At 34.4% G+C, this 16111-nt stretch overlaps 1 long non-coding RNA gene across 6 annotated transcripts; it reads right to left on the reverse strand.

Moving 5' to 3' along the window:
- Positions 1-7004: 7004 nt before the first annotated feature.
- Positions 7005-11015, reverse strand: LOC131053644 (uncharacterized). Of its 6 annotated transcripts, none has more exons than XR_009372392.1 (5): positions 10545-11015; positions 8963-10064; positions 8216-8480; positions 7989-8123; positions 7005-7622 (listed from the first exon to the last, which is right to left on the reverse strand). It is a non-coding gene; the product is annotated as an uncharacterized LOC131053644 (long non-coding RNA). The 6 variants fall into 6 exon arrangements; XR_009372391.1 differs by having other exon boundaries at positions 8963-10138; XR_009372388.1 differs by lacking the exon at positions 10545-11015 and having other exon boundaries at positions 8963-9267; positions 9353-10538.
- Positions 11016-16111: the final 5096 nt, after the last annotated feature.

The raw sequence follows: 16111 nt of genomic DNA on the forward strand, positions 1-16111 counted from the left end.
TCTCAACATTGTTATATCTAGCTTCTAGTAAATCATCACCATGAATATCATCTATAATCATATTATCCATGTCTTTCAAAGAAGGATTTGAATATGTACCTAGATTTGAAGATATATTACCTGGATTAGTCTCCATAATCATATTATCTTTCACGTCAACATCATCCATAATTGCAATCTTATCCCCCCAAGGAATCATCTTGAATGTTTCTCTCTTCCATTGTTGTGGATCTAGAAGCATCAAGATTATTCATTTATCGAATCCTCATTCTTCTATCTCTTTGATGTTTGGCCTCATCTCTTTGTGCTTGAATTTCTTCTACAGTCATGTCCCTCCTTTGTTTCTTCTTTTGATGTTGTTTAGATTCCATGACTAGAAAATTATGCAATAATTGATACCTTCAAACAATGGATATAAAATTGCAAAAAAATAGCATCCATAAGACAACTAGATCATAAAATAATGCATAAAAAGCTCATACAAAAGGACATGTTATATTACTAAAAATCATATATATATATATAATTTTTTTTTGAAAATAAATTTCAAAAAATGGGATCCCGTATCCAAAATGAGATTCGTTTAGTTTAAAAATGGTATCCTCATTTTATAAATATTTTTTTTATTATTTTAAAAAGCGAAATGAGATCACGTATTCTAAATGGTATCTCGTTTGTAAAAAATCTAAATTGTGGCTTGGTATCTCCTTTGGATTTTGGTTTAGGAATTGGCTTGGATTGCCAACTCTTTGGCTTGACCCTGGTTTGACTCGCAAGTTGAAGGTCAAATTTATCTCCATACAAATAATGACTTCAAAAATATATCTAAACAACAAATTTGCAGATTTTTTTAAAACAATGAAAACCCATTACAGTCTAGACTATCTAGATTCTAAAGATGTAATTTTTTTTTAAATTAGACACATTTTTTAATTTTTAAAATAATAATTTCTTTTGAAAGAGGTCCATAAACTTGAAATAATGTTTCTTAGTTTTTTAATAACCTTTTTTTGTCTTTAAGTTTTTTGAAAAAAAAAATGGTATCAAACTAGAGACAATTTTATATAGTTTACAAAAATTTCAAAAATTATTAACTTTAGATCAAATTATGCTTCCCGAGGGTTTTTCAAAATAGCAATTATGCCCGATAAAAATATAATTAACAAAAAAAATATGTAGAAAAAAATTACAAAAAAATATCCTCATCAAAGGTGAATCAATTAAAAATATTTTACCAGAAGGATTCAAAAAAATACTTTCATTAGGGTCAAATTATGCTTTGCGTACATGGGCATGGTATGTTCTTGAAAAAGTGATTTCTACACTATAAGTTTTAGTGATGCCTATTCAAACTTAATTTTTAAGATCTGAGTATTAAAATAAATTACATATTTGGAAACTAGATTTCGAGCACTACATTTTCTATTACTATCTTTTTTCAAAATTTATTCTTTAAGTGCTTCAAATTTTTAGGTCAAATAGGAAAAATTCTAAAAAACAAGGAAAACACTTCCACTTTTTGGTCAAGAAGTGGATTCAACTTCTTGAAGGCACCAAACTTATTCTTAAATGTTATATTTTATGTATATATCTTGACAAAAAAGCTAAGGGAAGGCCAAAGGAATTAACATCTCAGGCTATGTTCCCTTTGTAGCTTAATGTAACCAAAATGCATAGGCATTTTGCTTACTAACCATAACATGTAAGCATTACTATGTGTGCATGTTTTTTTGCATAGAAGCATACACATGTTTTGTTTTAATAACACACACATGTTATTAATTAAAATAAAATGCACAAATTTTTCCTTGTACTCAGCCTTGGATGACAAGTCTTAGGATAGGAGCTTCATTTCCCTCCTTTTTACGAGTTTTCTTCTTCTAATCTAGTTTCTCAACTTCATTATCATTAGGTTTACTTGTTATCAAGTGGATATTAGTAAAATTACCACCATAATTTCATCCATCTTCTAAGCTTTCTAATCATTTATTTTTTTAGATTTGAACAACATTAACAAATTAATTTTTAATTTATTTTACCAATGTCTCCAAAGTTCTCAAAGACGTGCATACCTTTTTTTTAATAACATTTGAACTACTTTTCCAGATTTGAAACAAATTATATATTATTATTCTACACTTACTTATCTATACTTTTAAAAGAATGATTTTTTTTATTATTTTGGTGCAAGTTATGTGATGCACATGATTAGGATGCATCCACTTTGAAAAATCATAAAAAAATAAATACTTAGAGAAAAAGTAAAAAAAAAGCACACAACTTCTAGTACTCACTCTTAACTATCTTTCTACCAAAGGGGTTTTCAAAATACTAAATGCAACTATAACTTTTTTTATGCACACATTAAACACTATGTTATGTTTTGATGAAAAATTAAACACTTTTATGTGTGTGAAATATATGACCCCATTAATATCATCCATTTTTTAAAACCTTTAGTAGTTTGGAATATAGATATAGAGTACTATAATTCTTGTTCTTTTGGTATCTTCAAACTTTGAGTGGGTGAGTCTCAAATAGCTCCTCTGAGTTTAGGTTTAGTTGATTTCATAAAAAAGGTGGCCACTTATAGGCCCCTTTTTTTTCACCATCTTGGTGCACTTACCCCTTTGACAAAGGCCATTTTTCCTAGAATAGTAGTGGGTATGCTTCATATTGATTTCAAGACTCTTCAAATAAATAATGGTGAGTCTATTTCAGACATCCACATAAGAGTATAAGTGTGACTGGGTTCAGATAATGAATTGATGTATGGGACTAAATTTTTTTATATATAATGTATTTTAATATGAAAAACAAATCTTTGATGCATGGTGGTATTTGTTATCCTCTTTTAAGTTATCTTCATATGATCATGAATTGAGTTATATCTCCTCAATCATTTCTCTTCAAAGACTTTAACTAATCATGCTTCTAATCAAACTTGAACCCTTTGTTTATGGTCCATAATATCAACTTGACTAATCACCCCTTTGGTCAATCTACCAACATAGGTTCATTTCCTTCTAGATGCTCTACCCTGGGTGGGAAAGTAGGTATCATTGGTCTAGAGCATATTGTAGGCACACATCTATTTGGAGTTCTATTGTGGATTGAATTGTCTTCATTTCCATACCTACCCCCTTTATTACCACTTTGGTTGTTATTTTGGTTGTGATTGTTATCATTTTTTATCATTGTTTGAGTCAACATGTCTATTAATTGCATCATTCACTCTTGAGTTGTTCGTTGTTTTTCCATGAATCAATCCACACTATCTAAAATATCTACCATATTTATGCTTCTTTGTTCACTACTTGAAGATTTAGGACTATTAGTGTTGTTGTTCAATGATGATCCTTGGTGGATATCCAAGTGTAGACACCTAAAATTGTCCTAGCTTAATTAAATAAATATTTTATTATTTTATCCTAACTCTCCTATTAATTAAATAAATCGTTATTTATTTAATTAATTCATTTATCCTCTTCTAGACCTTTTCTCATTTAAATAAATTTATTTATTTATTTAAATTATCTTTCCCTGGATTAAATAAATTATTTATATATTTAATTGGTCTCCACTTGTTCTATTAATTAAATAAATATTTATTTATTTAATTAATCCATTAGCTTTTTCCTCTATGACACATGTCATTTAGCTCTTAATTTTCCTTTACTTACCCCCTTCATATTTTGTTATTTCTTCTACCTACCATTTAATCCTAGCTGACTATTTCTTTCTTTCACCTCTTAATCTTGTCCCTTCATTTTCTAGAGTCTCTTCTATATAAGAGGATACTCTCATTCTTTCACAACCCTTACTAATCTTTGTTGAGCTCTTGTACACATACAAAATCTGAGAGCAAATATATCAAACAAGATCAATGGAGATAGGAGACAATGGAAATTAAAACCTACTTAACATGTGAATGGTATTATTGCTCAATTTATTGATTTAGATGTTCTTAGGCATCTTCATTGATATATGGTAAATGTTTTTTTTTAGGACTAACATTGTTTGTGGTTGGATCTTTGTGATTTTGCAATAATTTGTCATCATCATTTATCACCCCACACACCAAAATATTTGAAATTATATCTCAGTCTGAAAAACTTGGGCATGCTTCCACTATCTTCTTATCTCCCTACTATAATATCTTGTCTCACTCACTAATAAACCTTCATAAGCTGGTAGGTTTACTATCTTTGATACAACTATAATGTCCCTTGTAGATCCTTTTGGTATTTTAGCTAATCTTGAATAGATTGTTTTGTTGATTTGTATACGCAATCGGGACATTTGTCACTGGGAATTACATTGGAATAATACAATTAAGATAGTACGGTGTATATGACTGCCACAAACCTTTAGATAATCCAAGAATAATCAAATTTGCGGAACTCAATTTATTCAATGTAATGATTATATTATGCCTAAAGAGTAAATACTAATATAATGTACGATATCAATGAACTAATAGCTTATACAAGCAAGTCAACTGATAATTAGCTAGATCATTGTACTTTAAGATAGGTGTGATTGGATTTAGATAATGAACTCGTATGGGGATAATATATTTGTAGTTAGTTAAAGAAGATATTGATTTGTTTCTTAATATTTGTCAAACTTTAATCGCTCTTCCTGAATACTTCCTTATGACCATGCGTACAGATCTGGTTGTTATGTCTGATCGCTCTACCAGTATTATTCCCTCATAACCCTATAATGTCTGGACACCATCTCTGCTTCAAATGACTCTTTACTTATGCATTCTTAGCCTTGTAAATGGGTGGAACAATACCACCTTACATGGTTGCTTAATGGCTCTTTGAGCACTTGAAATCTGAATCTAAGTATATGAAAAACAAATCTTCGATGCCTTGTAAGAACTCATGATCCTATATTAATATCTCTTCAGACGGTCATGAATTGAGGAGTTGTATCTCCTCAATCATCTCTCTTCAATGACTTTAACTAATCATAATTCTAATCAGAATTGATCCCTTTGCTTATGGTCCATAATATTAACTTGAATAATTACCCCTTTGATCAATCTGATTTGTTTTTTCTTGAGACAACGATATTATTAATTATGTTGCTCCTCACGTCTAATGAAAGGTTTGGGCGATCTAACTCATTGTAACAAATGTTAATTCATACCTCTTCACTATGACTTAATTTGAAATTAGTTAATCAACTAATGCAGATTGGATTTCTCCTCCTTGAAAAGCAATAAGGTAGAGGATAATCTCTTGTTTAGGAGACGATCTATATTACTTCCTTGACAATGATTATGCAGAAGACTATTTACTTGTCCATGCAATATGTAGTGTCTTGTTTGACAGCGGTTAAATGTGAGATGATCCTATGCCTAGAATTGACCTTTTTATTCCCTTCCTTGACAGCGATCCATTTCTTGCTACTGACTAAAATGAAAGTGTCCAAGGAATGCAACTCCTAGATCATACAAGGTTCCTCTTGCTTGGTTAGTTTCAGAATTTGGACGGGGATATTATAGTCTCCACCTCCTTGAAATTGCTTTCTCACAAGAAACCTTAGATTGTTAGTCCCTGCCTTTAAGGTGGAGACTAATGTTTTCGCTAGGCTCCTTTTTATCAATTTTACCCTCGACAATCGTGCATACAACAATTAAGCTATGGTTTTAAGAATGTTGCTATTAAATGTGATTTCTTCATAAATATTATTATTTTTTGATTGGTTGCTAGGCTTTTTCCTGGTGGTATTTCTTTTTCCATAGCCTGAAAATCATTTCAAAAATAGGGCTCACATATCCTTGTCTTCGTAGCTGGCAATGGTTTTGCATGGCGTTCTGCAGAGAAGGAAGCGTGCCCACTGCAGGTTTCATTTCCGCGAGCTCGTCGATCCCTACGTCTATTCAGCCTAGCAAAAAAATTAAATCTCCTGTCTTTCTGTCCTTTTCAAACAGAACTATTATGCGCAGGTGGAAAAGAAGAGCAAACATTCTTCGGCAGGCATTCAGGTATCATTTCATTCCAAATTTTAGGGATTTTCTGGCGGTTTCTGCAACTGCATTGCTCTGAAGTTATTTCCTCCCCTTTTGCCCTTCCTGCCGTGGATATTCAAAGTCACGTCAACCTTCAACTTTAGGGTTTTATTTGTATTTTTGTTTTACCTCACTAGGTCATAAATCTTGATTGATCTGTTGTCTGTAAATTTGTACTGGGTGTTGATATAAATCCATAGGCATTAGCAGCCATCGCGGGCTCAATCGCCTCTGTCTCGGGTCCGGATGATTCCATGTCATCTCCTCCACATTAAATCGTGGCTAAGATAGGTCTTGGCTTTGTTATCTCCACGAAGTCAATTAAGCTTTGAAAATGCTCCTCATTTGTTGCACTTTGTATGGCATCGTGAATTAACCCTGCACTCCAACAAAGTGATTTGTTTCAATAAGCTTCTGGGTGCAGTCAAGTCAAACCTAATGACCTTATTACACTCTCAATTCAACTGGCGTAAACAAGAAATTCAAAAAATAAGAACCATTCAAAATGTCTTTAATAATATGGAAATACAGTTCTTTTAGTTTGGGTATAATAATTTGAGTACGTAGGAGATATAAATGGAGCTACTATACACACTCCTAAAAGAACAAGGGCTGCAAGCAACGTAGTTCCTGCCAATGCTTGGAAGAACAGATTTAGTTTTGTGGTAGATTAATAGGTTTGGTGGAAAGATGCCACCGATATAGTTTCCATAACCCCCAAAATGCCCCAAGACAACAATTAGCTCCATAGTATGTCCAACCCTGAAACAAAGTGATGGAGACATTGATATAGAATTAACTTCTGGTTATGATGTATGGCATATTAAAAAAAGATAAATATGCCAAGAAAGCTTATATGTTTTTTGGCTGGCTGTTCTAAGAATACCAAATAAAAGATCAATAAAGATTTGTCAGATTCAGGAAAAATAAAAGGATGATATGAACCAAAAGAATTATGTGAAATATACCGTGGATGAAGAAAAAAAGAGAATTTCATATGATGTTCAAGATAATGCTCACATCATTGCATACAGTTAATTCTTAAAATGGGGCATGGAATAAATGTCCCAAAATCAAAACAGGTGTTCACAATACATAAAACAATTCCAAGTAAGCGAATATGTATCATAGAAATCTGGTATAAGGCTCCACAAGCTCATCCAAAAGAGAGTCTGATTCAGAATCTAATAAAATTGACGGCTCCAGAAGTTCATCCAAAAGAGTCTGGTTCAGAATCTAATAAAACTGTCAATTGACAGTTCTGAAATCCATCATACTTATCTTCTTGCTGCTCTTGTTGTGAGTTCGAGCCTAAGTACTAAGAAATCATTTTTTTCAGATCAGAAAATCAAGACCGTTAATACAATCCAAACTGCTGCTACAATTGGGTTCAGAATCAATTGATGATGAAATGATTGAATCAGTAAGAAACAGAAACTCATTCTGCTGGGAGATATCTGAATAAGGTGCCAGCAAATTTGTCATTTTCTTCTTTATTTTTCCCTGCAGATATCCATGCTTGTTTATGTCCTACATCAAACATTGTCCAGCAGCGGCAAGAACCTAACAATATAATTCTTCCACATTTCTAACCCTGCAATACACAAAGACAAAAAAAACTTAGGTTTTTCTTCCAAAGTCTTCCCACAAAAAATGGGAAAACTTGTGACAGGCATTGTACACAGCAATCGCCAACTTGTGGAATACGTTAGCAAGTGCTCCTGAGTAATTTGGTAAGATTTGAACCACAGGAGCTTCTGTGTTATTTATGACTTAAGCAAAACTGTCAAACATTTGCACAAAATAATGTCATTGACATTCATCAAGCCCCCATTATTCATTCAGGCAATCAAATCTAGTGAAATGCTTCCCTTTTGGCACAGCTTTAATCCCACGCTGCAAATGTATAAAAATAAAGAGCCAGTACAAGTCATTAGCAGATAAAAGTTTGAATGCATACCTGATCCAAACACTAGTGCCTCGCATTTAGTTCTGGCGCCCGCCGCCCTCCACAGCGAACTACTTTGAAGATTGATGTGCTATTAACTTAAATTAAGTAAAGTGTGCGGACTGCAAATCAGTCTGAAAATAATAACTGACCTTTTAATAGTTAAAATTTCGAACAATTTTTTGGAAAATCGCATAAAACTTACAAATACAGTTAAATACAAACTTGCAGAGACTTACAGGAAGAAGAGGGAGTAGAGAAAAAAGCATATGTGGAATAACGCAAAAAACAACCAGCATCGAGGCCCCTTCCATCCTGAAGTGAAAAGCACCGCTCTAAGAGCTTTGGAGTGTGCTAGAGACAAACGTCATAGCTATTTGTGCCAAGTGTTGGCCTGCACATAGCCAATCCATAAATGGTCGTTGGTAAACCCTTGGCACTAATTTCATCAGTAGCAATGCCTCCATTTTTGAGTGCTTTAGATTTGACGTCTGCCAGCAAATTCTGCATTGATTAAAAAGTTTAGGACGGGACGAAGAGTCAGAGATTCACAAATTGCGGTTACCGTCATCCACAGCCTGATCAAAGAAAGTGTGATTCTCATAACACAAAAAACATCCATTGAAAATAATTCGGCATAAAAACAAAAGTCCTCATTAGCACTCTATTAACTTAGGAATACATGGGACCCTGCCATCAACACAAAATGTCTAAAAGAAAGATTACATCGAATCCTGCCATCCGCACAAAGCTTATAAAACGAAAAATGAAACAAGAAAGCTCAATAAAGCTACTGTAACTTAAACCCGCACAAAGCTCATAAAACAAAAAATGAAACAAGAAAGCTCAATAAAGCTACTGTAACTTAAAACATCTTGGAAACCAGACAAACCCTAAATGTGGCACGAGTTAAGCCCTAAATGCGCAAACCAGACCAAAAAAGCACTAAATGTGAAAAAACAAACAAAGGAATTCATATTTTTTACCCATGGTGCCGAGGCATCAGAGTCTCCGTACAAAGTGGCAGAAGTTGCGGACCGAAACAATTATCGCTTCAAACCGCATTCTCAGTTTCTTACTCTGTATCAGAGGCGCCGCTGGCCCACTGAAACTGGTGATGTAATAACTATAATAGAAAATGTGGAAACATAGATAAGATGTGTTCTGTTTGCATGCAGGCCACGCATCTTCTCTGCCTTGCAATTTTCAGAAGCTAATACCCCAAGATCTGCCAACCTTCGTTAATCGTGCGTTCTCTCTTATGGGAACCTGTGAATAGCTCTGAATGCCTCTGTCATCCGTGGGCAATGCCAATCAGAGATCGCCACAAAATTTTCTTAAAACATTTTGCTTAAATAATATGCAAGTTGAACAACCTGACATTAGACAAGAGGAAAATATTTGTAAATACTCGTTTCTGATTCGCCCATTGCAATTGGATTAATTACTAGTTAACAAAAGAGGCCTCCGCTATAGTCCCTGCCTGATCAAATCTAGTGAAATGCTTCCCTTTTTGGCACACCTTTAATCCCACGCTGCAAATGTATAAAAATGAAGAGCCAGTACAAGTCATTAGCAGATAAAAGTTTGAATACATAACTGTTCCAAACACTAGTGCCTCGCATTTAGTTCTGGAGCCCGCCGCCCTCCACAGCGAACTACTTTGAAGATTGATGTGCTATTAACTTAAATTAAGTAAAGTGTGCGGACTGCAAATCAGTCTGAAAATAATAACTGACCTTTTAATAGTTAAAATTTTGAACAATTTTCTGGAAAATCACATAAAACTTACAAATACAGTTAAATACAAACTTGCAGAGACTTACAGGAAGAAGGAGCAAAGAAAAAAGCATATGTGGAATAACGCAAAAAACAACCAGCATCGAGGCCCCTTCCATCCTGAAGTGAAAAGCACTGCTCTACGAGCTTTGGAGTGTGCTAGAGACAGACATCATAGCTATTTGTGCCAAGTGTTGGCCTGCACATAGCCAGTCCATAAATGGTCGTTGGTAAACCCTTGGCACTAATTTCATCAGTAGCAATGCCCCCATTTTTGAGTGCTTTAGATTTGACGTCTGCCAGCAAATTCTGCATTGATTAAAAAGTTTAGGACGGGAGGAAGAGTCAGAGATGCACAAATTGCGGTTACCGGCATCCACAACCTGATCAAAGAAAGTGTGATTCTCATAACACAAAAAACATCCATTGAAAATAATTCGGCATAAAAACAAAAGTCCTCATTAACACTCTATTTACTTAGGAATACATGGGACCCTGCCATCAACACAAAATGTCTAAAAGAAAGATTACATCGAATCCTGCCATCCGCACAAAGCTTATAAAACGAAAAATGAAACAAGAAAGCTCAATAAAGCTACTGTAACTTAAACCCGCACAAAGCTCATAAAACAAAAAATGAAACAAGAAAGCTCAATAAAGCTACTATAACTTAAACATCCTGGAAACCAGACAAACCCTAAATGTGGCAAGAGTTAAGCCCTAAATGCACAAACCAGACCAACAAAGCACTAAATATGAAAAACAAACAAAGGAATTCACGTTTTTAACCCATGGTGCTGAGGGCATCAGAGTCTCTGTACAAAGTGGTAGAAGTTGCAGACTGAAACAATTATTGCTTCAAACCGTATTCTCAGTTTCTCCGCATTCTCAGTTTCTTACTCTGTATCAGAGGCGCCATTGGCCCACTGAAACTGGTGATGTAATAACTATAATAGAAAATGTGGAAACATAGATAAGACGTGTTCTATTTGCATGCAGGCCACGCATCTTCTCTGCCTTGCAATTTTCAGAAGCGAATACCCCAAGATCTGCCAACCTTTGTTAATCGTGCGTTCTCTCTTATGGGAACCTGTGAATAGCTCTGAATGCCTCTGTCATCCGCGGGCAATGCCAATCAGAGATCGCCACAAAATTTTCTTAAAACATTTTGCTTAAATAATATGCAAGTTGAACAACCTGACATTAGGCAAGAGGAAAATATTTGCAAATACTGATTTCTGATTCGCCCATTGCAATTGGATTAATTATTAGTTAACAAAAGAGGCCTCGGCTATAGTCGCTACAGGTAGGAACTAACTAGGAAAAACACAATGTTTTCTCACCTAGTGCAAAGCTAGGCCGCTCTTCTGCACAGAAAATCCATGATCTTAGGTACCAACTATCGACGATTTCCTAACCTAAAATTTAAAATAATCGCTAGGTAATCTAATTCTTACATAATCTCAAATCCTGTTTGAGAGCTTGTCATTTTAAAATAAAATAAAAGTAGTCTAGTGACATGGTATGTCTTCTTTTTTTTTTAATAAAAGTGGATTATTCCACTAAATTTTTTTATTAATATTTTTTTTTAATTTTTTACATAGGATTTAAAGAGCATACTAGAGGAAAGAACCCTAGGAAGAAAACTTCTGGTCACAGCTCATAAAATAAACCTATAGTATCTAGCAGATCAGTTTATACACCCCGTGCAAAACCACATACAAAATGCGGTCACAACACATATAATATCAGTTTTACATAGAGCCCATATAATTTTCAAATGTAGACTCCACAGTTTCTTTCAATGGAAGAAGACAGAATTTTCAAAGCCCTGTGCCTGTATCAAATACCATGAGCTCGAACACTCCTTCAGACAACGAACATGAATACTTGAAATGAAAGGGAAAGCGAGAATCATTATCATCATAAAATTTTACATCAACATTACTCAAGAAAATCACATAACTATTGCTGCAAACCTTCCCATACCCTAGAAAGAATTTCCTCAAAACCCATCTCTGAATTTCCTCAAAACCCATCTCTCGCTGATTAGCATTACTATCAATGGCTAAATTTGCCAAGTAATCTGCAATCTTATTAGATAGAGTAATCATAAAATTTGTTTTGTTTTATAATATGGTGTCGTGATACATAAAATATATTATGTCAATTAAATTAAATTTAATGCTAATGCATACACTGGCTTCAAAGGAAATAAAATTTCTTGCCACAATTCAAATAACTTCTGGACAGTATAATGTACATGTAAACCAAAGTGAAAACAGAGCAGAGCATTGTAAAGGAATTGAGCTTTTTGAAGTTTTCATATTTACGCTGTACTCTATATTTTCACAAGATATTGTTGAAACAAAAAGAACTCAGATCGGGTAATTTCATACTTAGTCAAGTTCATTTTAAGGAAAATATTAGGTCTTTTGAATATTTAACTCTTAAATGGTTGCACTCAGACAAAAATTTCCTTAATGATAGGTTTGTAGTTCTGTACTTGAAGTTCAAAATATTTAACTCTTAAATGGTTGCACTCAGACAAAAATTTCCTTAATGATAGGTTTGTAGTTCTGTACTTGAAGTTCAAAAGATTCAACAGTCCATAATCATAATTCATATTTTATAAATGGTATTTATAGTTGTAAATTGTATGCTGGTTTTATTCGTTTAAATTAGAGCCCATAGAAATAGCAGAGCATTCTAAAGAAATTTGAACTTTTAGAAGTTTTCATATTCAGTGGTCTATATTTCTTGTGCCAGATTTCTTTTACACTGTACTCCATATCTTCACAAGATATTGTTGAAAAAGAACTCAGATTAGGTAATTTCATACTTAGTCAAGGTTCAATTTAAGGAAAACATTTGGTCTTTTAAATATTAATTTTTACATGCTAATGTCTGGTATGAAAACTTAGTCAATTAAAAACACTTATTTTTGACTAACTGGTTGATAAGTTGACTGAAAGATTAATTCAATTGGTGATAATATCTTTCTTCCCAATGGAAAGGCAAGTCGTCAAATAAGCACTTTCTTTTGTATAGGTCAGGGTTGGGATATTGAACTAATCTTGAATTTCTTAGCCTAGTGTTCTAAATCTCCACTAGGATAAAATTAAAACCTGTGTTATAAACACAACAGAAAACAAGCAGCACAGTTATTGTAAAAAACTTGGTTTGATATGAAAGAAAATTCAAATGGAGCTGTTTGTTACGGGCTTTCAAAAGAGCCTATTATGACAAGTATTGCATTGATACGGTACTGTAGTCAACTTTAATATCTTTTCGATTGGGAAGTAATCTAACCAATTCCCAGCGATGAAATTCAAACAGAGTCCTCTGTCTTCCATCCGGTACCATGCAACAAGTACCCAATTCCAATACATAACATGTCTTATGGAGATCTAAATATGGAGTTTCGCGATAGTTTTAGGATTCTACACTACACTAAAGAGATTAAATCAGAAATAGACAACTGGATAACAGATTCAAATAAAGAAATAAAGAATTCAATGCTTTAGCTGTTCATAGAGAAATACAAACAAACTGATCTGTATTTTCCTTGAAAACAGCTGTATAGACAGCGTACACATATAGATGAGTTACTCAAAGTATTGATCGGTCAAGAAAGCTAAAAAGCTAGCAGTTCTAAACTTAGGAAATAGCATTGAATTTTCAGCATACATGATACATGCAGATTGATTAACCACCTATAGGAAACTAAAAAACTAAACTAAAAATAGATTACATTGAAATGTTTGAATGCACCGAAAGAACTGCACACAAAGAATAGTTGAGAAATTAATATTAACAGTCATTAGTTGAGTGGATTGTTTATATTGTTATCAATAAAGGTTATTTCAAAGGAGTATCATTTGACCGTAAGGTTCAGCAGTCTCTACTTATTACAATTAAGAGCTTCAGGAGAAGTTGCATATAGAAATAATTTGTATTAATTTTTCAGGTCACTCTTTGTGACCCTGTCAGAGGGGTAATTGATGATAGTAATTACAGCTCCTTGTATACACCAGTCCATTCACAACAAGAGATGTGTAGACGCTCATTATCATAACACTATATCAATTTATGCATACAATCTGCTAGATCGAGGTTGGAAATATGCTTATATCAGATAGAGGCTTGGGTTATTTGAACAATAAATAAAACTTGATTGAGGTAGTTACCTATGTAGGGCAGAGAGACCAAAAAAATTAACATAGCTGCTATAGCAGATGGAAACAGATTTTATATTTATTAATAAGAAGAGGTACAATTCCTTTGCTGCATAGAGGGTTTCACGCCAACATCCAAACCAAACCAAGAAAGAGAACTAACAGCTTTGCAAAACGTGGAGGAACACAGAGCGTACGTGAAAGGATCCTTGCATAAAGTTAGAAAATGTGAAAAATAGTTTTCAATGCACAGTTTGAACTCTGAGATGTAAGAAAACAGTCTTCCCTACAAACTCCTTGTATTTTAATTGCTTATAGTAATGTCATCCTTTTTGTTCATTGTGTGAATCCCTGTCATTAAAGATTTATTAATTGCTGCCTTAGATTGCTTTGTCCTGGACACTGTTAACATCTTTATGATAAAGTGTGAATGTTATCATCAATGATATTGCACACCTGCCCCAGCAGCTGCAACTATAAACCTACCCTTATTACAAATCACAATTTCTTTGCAAATGGCAAGGACTCGAGCTGCAACGCAGCCCTTGTTTCTTTTTTATTTTGAGTTTCGGTAGTCGATGCAATTGTAGGTTTCCATCCATTTTCCTTACCAACACCACGAAAAAAGCCAATTGTCTTAAACTAGGCCTTCTATGTCCTATGTCATGTATCTCCTTGATAGATTTATTAGTGTCATTCTAAACTTCTTGATGTGCTTGTATGGTGTTGTGATTTGCCCCTTCTTTTAATTTGATGTGTCTTCTTATCCTTTACATGGCGGCCTTCTAGGTGGTATGTTTGTGAGATTTTGCCAAGATCAAGGGCACAATGAAAAGTATAAAAGAGAGGCAAAAGAATGACAAGAACAAACTGTATTCTCATCAATATGCAAATGATCAACTGGATTCACCAATACAATGAATATAGGCCTGCTTATATAGGCAAGGCCATATGGATGTACGAGCACAGAATCATGACATGTAGTTCAATGAGAAACAAGGTTAGGTAAGAAATACTTGGGTAGGTAGGATAAATAATATAATATTCCACAAGAGGTGGATGACCCACCGAATGTGGAGTGTAACAGCAAAATAAGACCACAAAAAGTGGAATTTCTCCTACAAGCTCTATCCCTATGTGCACACTTCCCTAAGTGTCTCAAATCCAAACTATGAAGAGATGCATTATCCTAAGTTAACTTAAGTAAAGTGTAATAATATCCATAATGAATATTTATTTACACCAACACCCCCCCTTAAGTGCAACTTAGGGAAATGAAGACTCAAGTCAACAATGCAAGATGGGTCTCAAATACTAGGCCATGATAGGTACCCATGTACAATATGCACATACAAGCAAAACTATGCAATGCAATCTCTCACAAACGAAGAAAGGGAGAAAACCCAGTGGGAAAAAACTCCCCCCCAAAAGAGAGATGAATGTACAAAAGACTCTCAAAGAAGAAGGACAAAACCTCAAAGAGGAAAAAGTCCCCCCCATAAGAGAGAAAGGAGAAGTTAGCTGACCCCCCCTAATTATACATCCCACAACCCCAAGAGAGCTCACAACTGCTAGAACTTACTCTCGGTGAAATGTTTGGTGAATATGTCAGCAACCTGCTCTACTGTAGGAAAATACTGCAAATAAATGACCTGCTCTTGAATCAGCTTTCGGATATAGTGCATATGAATCTCGATGTGTTTGGTCAGCTGGTGCTGGACCGGGTTCTTCGAGATTGCAATAGCACTCTGATTGTCACAATATAGAATTTTTGGTCATGGAGTGGTGAACCCAAACTCTGTGAGAATCTGTTGAAGCCAAATGGTCTCAGTCTCTGCGTTAATAGCTCCTCGACACTCAACCTCAGTCGAAGAGAGAGCAATAGCATGTTGCTTCTTGCTCTGCCAACAAATGAGGCCTGAACCAAGGTGAAAACTGTAACCCAAAGTAGACTTACGATCATCAACATCGTCAACCCAATCGGAGTCTGTGTAACCAACTAAGCAAAGTCCTGTGCCTACTGCATAGCAAATCCCATAGTGATGTGTACCTTGGATGTAATGAAGGATGCGTTTGGTGACTTTCCAATGAAGCTCATGTGGTTCTTGCATGAAGCGGGAAACCATGCCAACCGCAAATAAAATATCAAGGCGTGTACGAGTCAAGTAGATGAGACTA

The sequence above is a fragment of the Cryptomeria japonica genome, chromosome 4 (genome assembly GCF_030272615.1).
Source record: "Cryptomeria japonica chromosome 4, Sugi_1.0, whole genome shotgun sequence".
Taxonomy (NCBI): Eukaryota; Viridiplantae; Streptophyta; class Pinopsida; order Cupressales; family Cupressaceae; genus Cryptomeria; species Cryptomeria japonica.